Source organism: Pan paniscus, chromosome X (assembly GCF_029289425.2).
Source record: "Pan paniscus chromosome X, NHGRI_mPanPan1-v2.0_pri, whole genome shotgun sequence".
NCBI classification, from domain to species: domain Eukaryota; kingdom Metazoa; phylum Chordata; class Mammalia; order Primates; family Hominidae; genus Pan; species Pan paniscus.
The window spans coordinates 157,176,804-157,189,351 of NC_073272.2; positions in this window are offsets into that span (position 1 = coordinate 157,176,804).

Genomic DNA, 12,548 nt, shown 5'->3' on the forward strand with positions numbered 1-12,548 from the left:
GTGAAGACATTTCCATGTTTATGGAGATAGCCGTGTAGATATTTCCATATTTATACTGATAGCGGTGTAGATATTTCCATCTTTGCACAGATTGCGGTGTAGAAATTTCCATCTTTACACAGATGTTTAGATATTTCCATCTTTGCACAAATTGCGGTGTAGATATTTCCATGTTTACACAGATAGCGGTGTAGATATTTCCATGTTTACACAGATAGCATTGTAGATATTTGCATGTTTGTACAGATAGCTTTGTAGATATTTCCATGTTTATACAGATGGCGGTGAAGATGTTTCCATGTTTATACAGATACCGGTGGAGATATTTCCATGTTTATAGAGATAGCCGTGTAGATATTGCCATGTTTATACAGATAGCGGTGTAGGTATTTCCATGTTTATAGAGAGAGCGGTGCAGATATTTCCATCTTTATACAGCTAGCAGTGTAGGAATTTCCAAGTTCACACAGATACCTGAGTAGATATTTCCATGTTTACACAGATAGCATTGTATATATTTCCATGTTTATACAGATAGCGGTGGAGATGTTTCCATGTTTATACTGATAGCTGTGTTGGTATTTCCATGTTTATACAGATAGCGGTGGAGATATTTCCAGGTTTATATGGATAGTGGTGTAGATATTTCCATGTTTTTGCAGATAGCGGTGTAGATATTTCCATGTTAATGCAAATAGCGGTGTTGTTATTTCCATGTTCATACTGTTAGCGGTGTAGATATTTCCATGTTTATGCAGCTCGCGGTGTAGATATTTCCATCTTTATACAGATGGCAGTGTAGATATTTCCATGTTTATACAGAGAGCGGTGGAGATATTTCCATGTTTATACAGATAGCGGTGTAGGTATTTCCATGTTTACACATCGGTGTAGATATTTCCAACATTGCACAGATTGCAGTGTGGATGTTTCCATCTTTACACTGATAGCGTTGTAGATATTTCCAAGTTTACACAGATATCTGTGTAGATATTTCCAAGTTTACACAGATACCTGTGTAGATATTTCCATGTTTACACAGATAGCGTTGTATATATTTCCATGTTTATACAGATAGCGGTGCAGATATTTCCATGTTTATACAGATAGCAGTGTAGATATTTCCATGTTTACAGAGATGGCGGTGCAGTTATTTCCATGCTTATTTAGAAGGTGGTGTAGGTATTTTCATGTTTATAGAGGTGGCGTTGTAGGTATTTCCATGTTTATACAGCTCGCGGTATAGATATATCCATCTTTAAACACATGGAAGTGCAGATATTTCCATGTTTATACAGATAGCGGTGTAGATAGTTCCATGTTTATAGAGATGGCCATGTAGATATTTCCGTGTTTATAGAGATTGCGGTGTAGATATTTAAATACTTATACAGATAGCGGTGTAGATATTTCCATGTTTATACAGATAGCGGTGAAGTTATTTCCATGTTAATACAGATAGAAGTGTAGGAATTCCCACGTTTATACAGATAGCGGTCTAGATTTTTCCACGTTTTACAGATAGCGGCATAGTTATTTCCATCGTTATAGAGATAGCAGAGTGCATATATCCATGTTTACACTGTTAGCGGTGTAGATATTTCCATGATTACAAAGATAGCGTTGCAGATATTTCCATGTTTATAAAGACTGTGGTGTAGATATTTCCATGTTTATACAGATGGCGGTGTAGATATTTCCATGTTTATGCAGATGGCGGTGTAGATATTTCCATGTTTATGCAGATGGCGGTGTAGATATTTCCCAGTTTATAGAATGGCGGTGTAGATATTTCCATGTTTATAGAGATAGCGGTGTAGATATTTCCATGTTTATAGAGATAGCGGTTTAGGTATATCCATGTTTATATAGTGGTGTAGATATTTCCATGTTTATAAAGATAGCTGTGTAGATATTTCCATGTTTATACAGATAGCGGTTTTGATATTTCCATGTTCATAGAGATAGCAGTGTAGATATTTCCATATTTATACAGATAGCGGTGTAGGTATTTCCATGTTTGTAAAGATAGCGTTGTAGATATTTCCATGTTAATACAGATGGCTTTGTAGCTATTTCCATTTTTATACAGATGGCAGTGTAGATATTTCCAGGTTTATACAGATGGTGATATAGTTGTTTCCATGTTTATACAGATGACTGTGTAGTTATTTCCATGTTTATACAGACGTCTGTGTAGACATTTTCATGTTTATAGAGATAGCGGTGCGGATATTATCATGTTTATACAGATGACTGTGTAGGTATTTCCATGTATATACAGATGTCGGTGTAGATATTTTCATGTTTATAGAGATAGCGGTGTAGATATTTTCATGTTTATACAGATAGCGGTGTAGATATTTCCATGTTTATACTGATAGCGTTGTAGATATTTCCATGTTTACACAGATGGCAGTGAAGTTATTTCCATGTTTCTAGAGATAGCCGTGTAGGTATTTCCATATTTATACAGATAGCAGTATAGATATTTCCATGTTTATACAGATTTTGGTGCAGATATTACCTTGTTTATACAGGTGCCGGTGCAGATATTTCCATCTTTCTACAGATGGCGGTGTAGATATTTCCATGTTTATACAGATAGTGGTGTTGATATTTCCATGTTGACAGAGACAGCGGTGTAGATATTTCCATTTTTGCACAGATTGCGGTGTAGATATTTCCATCTTTACACAGATAGCAGTATAGATATTTCCAAGTTTACACAGATAGCTGTGTAGATATTTCCATGTTTGCACAGATAGCGTTGTAGATATTTCCATGTTTATACAGATAGCGGTGTAGGTATTTCCATGTTTATACAGATAGCGGTGTAGATATTTCCATGTTTATACAGGTAGCGGTGGAGATATTTCCATGTTTATACAGATAGCGATGTAGATATTACCATGTTTATTCAGATAGCGCTGTAGATATTTTCATGTTTATGCAGATGGCTGTGTGGATATTTCCATGTGTACACAGATGGCAGTGTAGATATTTCCATGTTTATAGAGATTTTGGTGTAAACATTTCAATGTTTATAGAGACAGTGGTGTAGATATTTCCATGTTTATACAGATGGATGTGTAGATATTTCCATGTGTATACAGATGGTGGTGTAGATGTTTCCATGTTTATATAGATAACTGTGTAGATATTTCCATGTTTACATAGATGGCGGTGTAGATATTTCCATGTTTATAGAGATAGCTGTGTAGATGTTTCGATGTTTACATTGATAGCGTTGTGGATATTTCCGTGTTTACACAGATAGCGTTGTAGATATTTAAAAGTTTATACATATAGCGGTTTAGATATTTCCAAGTTTACGCAGATAGCTGTGGAGATATTTCCATGTTTACACAGATAGCGTCGTAGATATTTCCATATTTACACAGATAGCGGTGTAGATATTTCCATGTTGATACAGATAGCGGTGAAGATATTTGCATGTTTACAAAGATAGCTCTGTAGATATTTCCATGTTTGCACAGATAGCGTTGTAAATATTTTCATGTTTATAGAGATAGCGGTTTAGATATTTACATGTTTATACAGATGGTGGTGTAGACATTTCGATGTTTATAGAGATAGCGATGAAGATATTTCCATATTTATACAGATAGCAGTGTAGATATTTCCATGTTTATACAGATAGCGGTGTAGATATTTCCATGTTTATACAAATAGCGGTGTAGATATCTCCATGTTTACACAGAGAGCATTGTAGATATTTCCAGTTTCATACAGATAGTGCTGTAGATATTTCCATGTTTATACAGATAGCGGTGTATATATTTCCATGTTTATACAGATGGCTGTGTAGGTATTTCCATGTGTATACAGATGGTGGTGTAGATATTTCCATGTTTATAGAGATGGTGGCGTAGACATTTCCATGTTTATACCGATGACTGTGTAGATATTTGCATGTTTCTACAGATGGCGGTGTAGATATTTCCATGTTGATAGAGATAGTTGTGTAGATATTTCCATGTTTCCGTGTCTATACAGATGGCGGTGTTGGTATTTCCATGTTTGTACAGATGGCAGTATAGATATTTCCATGTTTATGCAGATGGCGGTGTAGATATTTCCATGTTTATAGAGATGGCGGAGTAGATATTTCTATGTTTTTAGAGGTAGCGGTGTAGATATTTCCATGCTTATAGAGATGGCGGTGTAAGTATTTCCATGTTTATAGATATAGCGGTGTAGACATTTCCATGTTTATACAAATAGCAGTGTAGATATTTTCATGTTTAAACAGATAGCCGTGTTGCTATTTCCATGTTTATACAGATAGCTTTGTAGATATTTCCATGTTTATATAGATAGCTTTGTAGATATTTCCAGGTTTATACAGCTCGCGGTGTAGAAATTTCCATCCTTATACAGATGGCAGTGTAGATATTTCCACGTTTATACAGATAGCGGTGTAGATATTTCCCTGTTTATACAGATGGCGCTCCAGATAGTTCCATGTTTATGGAGATGGCGGAGTAGATATTTTCATGTTTATAGAGATGGCGGTGTAGATATTTCCATGATTATAGAGAGAGCGGTGTAGATATTTCCATGTTTATACAGATGGCTGTGTAGGTATTTCCATGTGTATACAGATGGCCGTGTAGATATTTCCATGTTTATAGAGATGGTGGTGTTGATATTTCCATGTTTATACAGATGACTGTGTAGATATTTCCATGTTTATACAGATGGTATTGTAGATATTTCCATGTTTATTCAGATAGCGGTGTAGATATTTCCATGTTTATAGAGATAGCAGTGTAGATATTTCCATGTTTATAGAGACGGCGGTGTAGATAGTTCCATGTTTATGGATATGGGGGTGTAGATATTTCCATGTTTATAGAGATAGTGGTGTAGATATTTCCATGTTTATACAGATAGCGGTGTAGGTATTTGCATCTTTGCACTGATTGCGGTGTAGATATTTCCATGTTTACACAGATAGCGGTGTAGATATTTCCATCTTTGCACAGATTGCAGTGTAGATATTTCCATGTTTATTCAGGAAGCGTTGTAGATATTTCCATGTTTACAGAGATAGCTCTGTAGATATTTCCATGTTTATACAGATGCCGGTGCAGATACCTACGTGTATATGGAGATGGCGGTGTAGATATTTTCATGTTTATAGAGATGGCGGTGTAGATAATTCCATGTTTATAGAGAGAACGGTGTAGACATTTCCATGTTTATACAGATGGCTGTGTAGGTATTTCCATGTGTATACAGATGGCCGTGTGGATATTTCCATGTTTATAGAGATGGTGGTGTAGATATGTTGATGTTTATACAGATGACTGTGTAGATATTTCCAAGTTTATACAGATGGTGTTGTAGATATTTCCATGTTAATACAGATAGCGGTGTAGATATTTCCATGTTTATACAGATAGCGGTGAAGGTATTTCCATGTTTATAGAGATACCGGTGTAGATATTTCCATATTTATACAGATAGCGGTGTAGATATATCCATGTTTATACAGATGGTGATGTAGATATTTACATGTTTATACAGATGGCGGTGTAGATATTTCCATGTTTATGAAGATAGCGGAGTAGATATTTCCATGTTTATACAGATAAGAGTGTAGATATTTCCATGTTCATGCAGACGGCGGAGTAGTTATTTCCATGTTTATAGAGATGGCGGTGTAGATATTTCCATGTTTATTCAGATAGCAGTGTAGATATCTCCCTGTTTATACAGATCGTGGTGTAGATATTTCCATATTTATATAGATAGCAGTGTAAGTATTTCCATGTTTATAAAGTTAGCGGTGTAGATATTTCCATATTTATGCAGATCGTGGTGTAGATATTTCCATCTTTCCACAGATGGCAGTGTAGATATTTCCATGTTTATACAGATGGTGCTGTCTATATTTCCATGTTTATACAGATTGCAGTGAAGATATTTCGCTGTTCATGCAGATGGCGGAGTAGATATTTCCATTTTTATTGAGATGGCGTTGTAGATATTTCTATATTTATAGAGATAGTGGTGTAGACATTTCCATGTGTATAGAGATGGCGGTGTATGTATTTCCATGTTTATAGAGATAGTGGTGTAGATATTTCCATGTTTATACAAATAGCAGTGTATATATTTCCATGTTTATACAGATAGCGTTGTTGGTTTTTCCATGTTTATACAGATCGCGGTGAAGATATTTCCATGTTTATACAGCTCGCAGTGTAGATATTTCCATCTTTATAGAGATGGCAGTGTAGATATTTCCATGTTTATACAGATAGTGGTGTAGATATTTCCGTGTTTATACAGATGGTGGTGTAGATAGTTCCATGTGTATGGAGATGGCAGTGTAGATATCTTCATGTTTATAGAGATGGCAGTGTAGATATTTTGATGTTTATAGAGATGGCGGTGTAGATATTTCCATGTTTATACAGACAGCGGTGTAGATATTTCTGTGTTTATAGAGATGGCGGTGTAGATAGTTCCATGTTTATGGAGATGTCGGTGTAGATATTTCCATGTTTATACAGATGGCAGTGTAGATATTTCTGTGTTTATGCAGATGGCGGTGTAGATATTTCCAAGTTTATAGAGACGGCGGTGTAGATATTTCCATGTGTATAGAGATGGCGGTGTAAGTATTTCCATGTTTATAGAGATAGCGGTGTAGATATTTCCATGTTTATACAGATAGTTGTGTAGATATTTCCATGTTTATACAGATAGTGGTGTAGATATTTTCATGTTTATAGAGATAGCAGTGTAGATATTTCCATATTTATACAGTTAGTGGTGTAGATATATTCATGCTTATACAGATGGCGATGTAGATTTTTAAATGTTTATACAGATGGCGGTGTTGATATTTCCATGTTTATACAGATAGCGGTGTAGATATTTCCATGTTTATACAGATAACAATGTAGCTATTTCCATGTTCATGCAGACGGCGGAGTAGATATTTCCATGTTTATAGAGATGGCAGTGTAGATATTTCCATGTTTATTCAGATAGAGGTGGAGATATATCCCTGTTTATACAGATCATGGTGTAGATATTTCCATGTTTATACAGATAGCGGTGTAGGTATTTCCATGTTTATAAAGTTAGCGGTGTAGGTATTTCCATATTTATGCAGACCGTGGTGTAGATATTTCCATCTTTCCACAGATGGCAGTGTAGATATTTCCATGTTGATACAGATTGCAGTGTAGATATTTCCATGTTCATGCAGATGACGGTGTAGATATTTCCATGTTTATTGAGATGGCGGTGTAGATATTTCTATATTTATGGAGATAGCGGTGTAGATATTTCCATTTGTATAGAGACGGTGGTGTAGGTATTTCCATGTTAATAGAGATAGTGGTGTAGATATTTCCATGTTTATACAAATAGCGGTGTAGATATTTCCATCTTTGCACAGATTGCGGTGTAGCTATTTCCATGTTTACACAGATAGCGGTGTAGATATTTCCAACTTTGCACAGATAGCAGTGTAGATATTTCCATGCTTATTCAGGTAGCGGTGTAGATATTTCCATGTTTACACAGATAGCGTTGTAAATATTTCCATGTTTATAGAGATAGCGTTTTAGATATTTCCATGTTTATAGAGATGGCGGTGTAGACATTTCCATGTTTATAGAGATAGCGATGAAGATATTTCCATATTTATACAGATAGCGGTGTAGATATTTCCACGTTTATACAGATAGCGGTGTAGATATTTCCATGTTTACACAGAGAACATTGTAGATATTTCCAGTTTTATACAGATAGTGCTGTAGATATTTCCATGTTTATACAGATAGCCGTGTATATTTCCATGATTATACAGATGGCTGCGTAGATATTTCCATATGTATACAGATGGTGGTGTAGATATTTCCATGTTTATAGAGATGGTGGCGTAGACATTTCCATGTTTATACAGATGACTGTGTAGATATTTGCATGTTTCTACAGATGGCGGTGTAGATATTTCCATGTTGATAGAGATAGCTGTGTAGATATTTCCATGTTTACACAGATAGTGTTGTGGATATTTCCATGTTTACACAGGTAGTGTTGTAGATATTTAAATGTTTATACAGATAGCGGTGTAGATATTTCCAAATTTACACATATAGCTGTGTAGATATTTCCATGTTTACACAGATATCGTTGTAGATATTTCCACGTTGTTAGAGATAGCGGTGTAGATATTTCCATGTTTATACAGATAACGGTGTAGATATTTCCATGTTTATAAAGATAGCGGTGGAGATATTTCCATGTTTATACAGATAGCGATGTAGATATTTTCATGTTTATACAGATAGCGGTGCAGATGTTTCCATGTTTATACAGACAGCGGTGTAGATATTTCCAAGTTTTTTCAGATGGCATTGTAGATAATTCCATGTGTTTAGAGATGGCAGTCTAGATATTTCCATGTTTATAGAGATGGTGGTGTAGACATTTCCATGTTTATACAGATGACAGTGTAGATATTTGCATGTTTAGTCAGATGGCGGTGTAGATATTTCCAAGTTTAAAGAGATAGCGGTGTAGATATTTCCATGTTTCTAGAGATGGCGGTGTAGGTATTTCCATCTTTATTGAGATAGTGATTTAGACATTTCCATGTTTATTCAGATAGCGGTGTAGATAAATCCATGTTTATACAGATTGCGGTGTTGGTATTTCCATATTCATACAGATGGCGGTGTAGATATTTCTATGTTTATACAGCTCGCGGTATATATATTTCCATTTTTATACAGATGGCAGTGTAGATATTTCCTTGTTTATACAGATAGCGGTCTAAATATTTCCATGTTCATACAGATGGCGGTGTAGTTAGTTCCATGTTTATGGAGATGGTGGTGTAGATATTTTCATGTTAATAGAGATGGCGGTGTAGATATTTCCGTGTATATAGAGATTGCGGTGTAGATATTTCCATGTTTATAAATATAGCTGTGTAGTTATTTCCATGTTTATGGAGATAGCGGTGCAGATATTTCCATGTTTATACAGATGGCTGTGTAGATATTCCCAAGTGTGAACAGATGGCAGTGTAGATATTTCCATGTTTATAGAGATGGTGGTGTAGATATTTCCATGTTTATACAGATGACTGTGTAGATATTTGCATGTTTATACAGATGGCGGTGTAGATATTTCCATGTGTATAGAGATAGTGGTGTAGGAATTTCCATGTTTATGCAGATAGCGGTGTACATATTTCGGTGTTTATACAGATAGCGTTGTTGGTATTTCCATGTTCATACAGATAGCGGTGTAGATATTTCCATGTTTATACAGATAGCGGTGGAGATATTTCCAAGTTTACAGAGATAGCCGTGTAGATATTTCCATCATTGCACAGATTGTGTTGTAGATATTTCCATCTTTACACTGATAGCATTGTAGATATTTCCATGTTTGTACAGATTGCGGTGTAGATATTTCCATGTTTATACACATAGCTGTGTAGATATTTCCATGTTTATACAGATAGCGGTTAAGATATTTCCGTCTTTGCACAGATAGCTGTGTAGATATTTTCATGTTTACACAGATAGCTGTGTAGATATTTCCATGTTTAGACAGATAGCATTGTAGATATTTCCATGTTTATAGAGATAGCGGTTAAGATATTTCCATGTTTATACAGATAGCGGTATAGATATTTCATATTTATAGAGATAGCGGTGTAGATATTTCCATATTTAAACAGATAGCGTTGCAGATATTTCCATGTTTATAGAGATAGCGGTGAAGATATTTCTGTGATTATACAGATGGCTGTGTAGATATTTCCAGGTGTATACAGATGGCATTGTAGATATTTCCAAGTTTATAGAGATGGTGGTGTAGATATTTGCATGTTTTTACAGATGACTGTGTAGATATTTGCATGTTTATACAGGTGGCAGTGTAGATTTTCAATGTTTATAGGGAAAGCGGTGCAGATATTTCCATGTTTATACAGATAGCGATGTACATATTTCCATATTTATAGAGTTAGCAGTGTAGATATTTCTATGTTTATACAGAGAGCGGAGTAGATATTTCCATGTTTATACAGATGGCCGTGTAGATATTTCCATGTTCATGAAGATGGCAGTGTTGATATTTCCATGTTTATAGAGATAGCGGTGTAGATATTTAGATGTTTACAGAGATAGCGGTGTAGATATTTCCATTTTTGCACAGATTGCGGTGCAGATATTTCCATCTTTACGCAGATAGCGGGGTAGATATTTCCACGTTTACGGAGATACTGTGTAGATATTTCTAAGTTTACACAGATAACGTAGATATCTCTATGTTTATACAGATAGCGGTGTAGATATTTCCATGTTTATACAGAAAGCGTTGCAGATATTTCCATGTTTATACAGATAGCGGTGAAGATATTTCCATGTTTACACAGATAGTGATGTGGATATTTAAATCTTTATACAGATAGCAGTGTGGATATTTCCGTGTTTATACAGATAGCGGTGTAGATATTTCCATGTTTATACAGATAGCAGTGTGGATATTTCCATGTTTATACAGATAGCGGTGGACATACTTCCATGTTTATGGTGATAGCGGTGTAGATATTTCCATGTGTATACAGGTAGCGGTGTAGATATTTCCATGTTTATAGAGATAGCGGTGTAGATATTTCCATATTTATACAGATAGCGGTGTAGATATTTCCATGTTAATAAAGATGGCGGTGTAGATATTTCCATGTTTATAGAGAGAGCGGTGGAGGTATTTCCATGTTTATAGAGATAGCATTGGAGATATTTCCATGTTTATACAGATAAAGATGTAGATATTTCCATGTTTACACAGATAGCTGTGTAGATATTTCCATGTTTATAAAGATACCGGTGTAGATATTTCCAGGCTTATAGAGATAGCGGTGTAGTTATTTCAATGTGTATAGAGATAGCGGTGTAGATGTTTCCATGTTTATACTGATGGCTGTGTAGATATTTCCATGTGTAAAGAGATGGCAGTGTACATATTTCCATGTATATAGTGATGGTGGTGGAGATATTTCCATATTTATACAGAAGACAGTGTAGATATTTCCATGTTTATACAGATGGCAGTGTAGATATTTCCATTTTTGCACAGATTGTGGTGTAGATATTTCCATATTTACACAGATAGCGGTGTAGATATTTCCAAGTTTACACAAATATCTGTGCAAATATTTCCATGTTTACACAGATAGCGTTGTAGGTATTTCCATGTATATGCAGATAATGGTGTAGATATTACCATGTGTATACAGATGGCGGTGTAGATATTTCCATGTTTACACAGATAGTGTAGATATTTCCATGTTTATGCAGATAGCGGTGTGGATATTTCCATGTGTATACACATAGCGGTGTAGATATTTCCATGTTTACAGAGATAACGGTGTTGATATTACCATGTTTATAGAGATAGCGGTGTAGATAATTCCATATTTATACAGATAGCATTGTAGATATTTCCATGTTTATACAGATGGTGGTGTAGATATTTCCATGTTTATAGAGATGGCAGTGTAGATATTTTCATGTTTATAGAGATAGCGGGGTAGATATTTCCATGTTAATACAGAGAGCGGTGCAGATATTTCCATGTTTGCACAGATAGCGGTGTAGATATTTCCATCCTTGTACAGATAGCGGTGTAGATATTTCCATGATTACACTGATAGCTGTGTAGCAATTTCCATGTTTACACAGATAGCATTGTAGATATTTCCATGTTTATAGAGATAGCCGTGTAGATTTTCCATATTTACACAGATAGCGGTGTGGATATTTCCATGTTTATATCTTTGACGGTGTAGATATTTCCATGTTCATAAAGACGGCTTTATAGAGATATAAACCGTCTATAAACCGTTTATAGACGGTTTATAGAGATAGCGGTGTAGATATTTCCATGTTTACTGAAATAGCGCTGTAGATATTTCTATTTTTGCTCAGATTGCGGTGAAGATATTTCCATATTTACACAGATACCGGTATAGATATTTCCATGTTTACACAGTTAGCTGTGTAGATATTTCCACGGCTATACAGTTAGTGGTGTAGTTATTTCCATGTTTATATATTTAGCGGTGTAGATATTACCATGTTTATAGAGATAGAGGTGTGAATATTTCCTTATTTAAGCAGATTGTATTGTAGATATTTCCATGTTTATACAGATGTCGGTGAAGGTATTTCCATGTTTATGGAGATGGCAGTGTAGGTATTTCCATGTTTATAAAGATAACTGTGTAGATATTTCCATGTTTATACAGAGAGCGGTGCAGATATTTCCATGTTTACACAGATAGGAGTGTAGATATTTCCATGTTTATACAGCTTGCAGTGTAGATATTTCCATCTTTTACAGATGGCAATGTAGATATTCTCATGTTTATACGGATAGCGGTGTAGATAATTCTATGTTTATACAGATGGCGATGTAGATTATTCCATGTTTATAAAGATAGCGGTGTAGATATTTCCATGTTTATACAGAGAGCT